Consider the following 4034-nt stretch of genomic DNA (forward strand, 5'->3'; position numbering starts at 1 on the left):
CGAAGCCATGGACCGAGATTCAAGGTTAAGACCACCTCCTCAACAGATGTAACCAATTGTCACTAAGTGAAGGTCCAAACCGAAAGGTACGTACACCTATTACATAATATAAGATATCCAGCATTTTATTTTGATTTTAAGATTATTTAAAAATTAATTTTTGTGGGGGATTGTTGAAAAAATTAAATGCGCACGCAACTATCTGGGCCGCGTGCGTGTTTGCCGCTTAATTACAACAGACGTGTCCGCAAAAGGACCAAAAAGTTCCCCTAAACACCCCTATAAATACTCCTTGATTTCATCTCTTTTAGAACACGAAAAATTAGAGAAAAATACCAAAAAAATTCTCGAGAAAAGTTCTTCCTCTTAGCCACTTCTGATTTTTATTTTTGCAATTATATTCAATTTATTTTATTTTTTTTATTTCATTCTTCGTTGGATCTGCAAGTCCGATCGGGTTCGATTTGGCTTCTTCCGAGACATACCGAAGAAGAAGTTTAGGATCGTCGTATCTCTGAGAAGAATTACCAGAAGATCCGTACATGGGGGCAAATACTTCTTTGGAACAGCATTTACGCGCTTCGACCTGCCTTCAATCAGGCTATTTTCTCTTACTTTTGTTTTAAAATTTAATATTAATGGATTTGTAGGATTTGCAATTTTATGATTTGAATTTATTAAATAAATAGATTTATTTTGTGCGAGAATATATTTCTTTTGTGATTAAATAGATATATTTTGATACCAAATAATATATATATATATATATATATATGTATATTATATATATATATATATATTATTCCCTTTAAGAATTTCTATTAATTGTAATTATAGATTTATTTGCTTAGTTACATGATATATTGCTAACATGTACATCTATCAAATCCATCTCCAACCACACTTGAAGTCTTGATTCTTTAGGGCGCAAACCAAGGTATGATTCATGAGTGTAGACCAAAATGTTGTAGTTTGGACTTGGCAGCAATCACAAAATAGTAGCTTGATAATGTTTTTCTTTCAAGTGATGCTGGTGCACCCATTGTAAACAAGAAAATGGAAAGAAATTATTTAAGTACAAACATCCCTTGGAAGAAAGTTTTAAAGGAATGGGCTTAGCACCCAAGTAATTACATATAAATGTGATTGCCTATGGATAGGCAGGATCCAACTAGGTCTAGAATGAGCTGGACCTGACACATTTAATTTCATGCCATAAATTTACACTCAAGCTTAACCCACTAGCTAATTCGTTGCGCCAGTTCCACAGCAAAAATTTTTAAGACCTATGATTCATTCCAATAGATCAAGGTCAAACATGATTCAAACTCAAACCAATGCATTAGGGTTCCAAATGATCTATTTAGATTGGGTTTTTTGCTTGGATACCTTTCTAAATATCAGATTTTGCATGACCTTTCAAAATTGATATTTGCATGTATACCCTCATAAAACACTATGATTCATTCCAATAGATCAAGGTCAAACATGATTCAAACTCAAACCAATGCATTAGGGTTCCAAATGATCTATTTAGATTGGGTTTTTTGCTTGATACCCTTCTAAATATCAGATTTTGCATGAATACCCTTCCAAAATTGATATTTGTATGTATACCCTCATAAAACACTTATTTTGGTATTCTACCTTTTTTTATTCTTGTTTTTGCATATGTACCCATGCCATCTAACACCATTAAAAACTTAACGGTTTCAAATTAAAATGATTAAAATAACCTTAATGGTAGACGTGCAAATAGAAACATTTATAAGGGTATACAAGCAAATAGCAACTTTACAAGGATATTCATGCAATTTTGGATATTTAGGAGGGTATATATACACATAAAGAATCCTAGTAGATGGAAAGAATTTCGATACATTAATTAATATGATAGCCTTCAGAATTCTGTATTTATTAGTTAATAACATAGCTTTTAGAATCTCACATTTATTAATTAACTATAGCTTTTAGAATTTTGCATTTATTGATTATTGTTATAGCTGTTGGGAAAAGGAACATACCTTATGCCACGAGTGAGCCTTAATCTATCTTGCACATTCTGTTTTATCAATCTGTTTAAGCTTAATGTTTTTTTCTTCTTTGAAACTATGTTGCTTAGCTTTAGGATTAAAATATCTACAATGCATTTGATTGTATATCTTCTAGGTTTCACTTATTGCATGTGCATCTCTACATTGCTGCAGTGAAGAGGCCGGTTAACCTCTCTCGGTGCATCGTCACTTGTCAAAGGATGTAAAATGGTCGAGACTTCAGACCTCTTCAATGTGGGATTGGAGAAAGCCAGCAAATTAAATAATGTAGAAGTTGCATGAATGGAAGTTGGGGTACTTGACATATAAATATATATAGCAAACCTAATCCCATCGCCATGTTGTTGGGAGAAATCAGGTAACTAGCACTAGGAAATCTGTTACTCTCTTGTCCGATGCTCTTTAATGATTTTTGTTGTTTCAGTAGGATGCCTTTGATGATTCGGATTTGGTACAGTTCACCTTGTTTTGGGCTTCCATTCTGAACATAACCTTGATTTGGTCATAGAATGAAACCAACAGATGGTTCTCTGTTTCAGTGCTTTGATGGAAATGGCATTGCTGGCATATGACACCCAACCTTGTGAACTAGAATATAGTGTAGATCACCACAAAATGAGGCAAACATCATTAACAAAAGAATGTTGCACTATTTGTGAGAAACCAGAGATAAGGAATGAAAGGATTATGTGTAACATGGGAATCTTGATAAATTACATTCTTTTGTTAAAGAGATGTTGGCTGAAAAAATATATTTAATAAGATAGTTTGTGGAGATATTAATCTCCAACATAATCTCCACTACTCCAGCAAAACATGTGATCAAATCTGCAATTAGCAAAAAAAATGAAAAAGAATAAGTGTGAGAATTAACTTTATATCAACTAATAAATTATGTTTAGTAATAATGCTAAAAGTGATCCAAATAACTTGAAAGTAAATAAGGTATAAAAGTTTGGATAAGTATATCCAATCATATACCAATCAAGATTGTGGGTAGGTATTATCTTCTCCAACTAAAGTTTCCATTCTCTTATCTTGCTTGCGGGGTTGTCCTTTGTTTCTTTTTTCTGTTGGTGCTATATGCACTGCATGTGTGTCTCCTGTAATTGACACTCTTCCTCTTGAACCAATTCCCTTAGGCCTGCAATATTTCAATGATAAGCAAGTGATAAAGGATAAACATCATTAAGTTAGAGTAGTGCTATATGTTACCTCCCAAGCTTCTTCGGTACAGAAGAAGAGGATATTGAAGCTTGAGATTCCTCCATTACTGGATTTTTGCAGGTCTTTGCATGATGCCCGAGCTCACCGCAACGCTTACATTTGTGCATCTTCTTCGATGTATTCTCATCTGTACCCCTAATTCTCTTCTTTTTAGACCTTTCTGGAGATCTTAGACTGAGCTTAGGAGGCAATATCTTGTATCCAATATCAACTTTTATCCATTGGGCCTTGTCAGGTAATGGTCCAATTTCTAATGCATAGGCAGTCTTATACTTGGCAACGGTGAAGTACTCTGAGACATAATTTTCCAAATTTGCACATCTCATCTACAAATAAAAGCTGTAGCATGCACACAAGGAATGCCTGACATCTCCCACAGACGACAAGAACACGTTTGTTTATTTAGAATTACTTCATGCCTTCATTAGTCTCAATTACTTATGTTCTGTAATCACTGATTCTATAAACATTATAATCACCTAGCTTAAGACTGATGCCTCTTGCATTTTTCATTACCACAGGAACTAAATTTTCTTTCCAGCAGGCGGCCATTCTTTTCACCATAATTTTTTATCTTACAATATCTAATAAATCAAGAACTGGCCTATGTCTAGCCTTAGAAATCCAAACATTGAATGACTTCGAAAGGTTGTTTGTTATATAGGAGCACTTAACTGTGATGCCAAATTGAGATCTACTATATAAACCAATATTTTCAGCATTAAGATACTTGAATGCCTCCAAGTTGGCCTC

General features: G+C 33.8%; 1 long non-coding RNA gene across 1 annotated transcript; it reads right to left on the reverse strand.

Annotated features, from left to right (window-relative positions):
- Positions 1 to 2676: 2676 nt before the first annotated feature.
- On the reverse strand, positions 2677 to 3781 carry LOC120107688. The gene is made up of 2 exons (XR_005509366.1): positions 3036 to 3781; positions 2677 to 2882 (listed from the first exon to the last, which is right to left on the reverse strand). It is a non-coding gene; the product is annotated as an uncharacterized LOC120107688 (long non-coding RNA).
- Positions 3782 to 4034: the final 253 nt, after the last annotated feature.

The sequence above is a fragment of the Phoenix dactylifera genome, unplaced genomic scaffold (genome assembly GCF_009389715.1).
Source record: "Phoenix dactylifera cultivar Barhee BC4 unplaced genomic scaffold, palm_55x_up_171113_PBpolish2nd_filt_p 000960F, whole genome shotgun sequence".
Taxonomy (NCBI): Eukaryota; Viridiplantae; Streptophyta; class Magnoliopsida; order Arecales; family Arecaceae; genus Phoenix; species Phoenix dactylifera.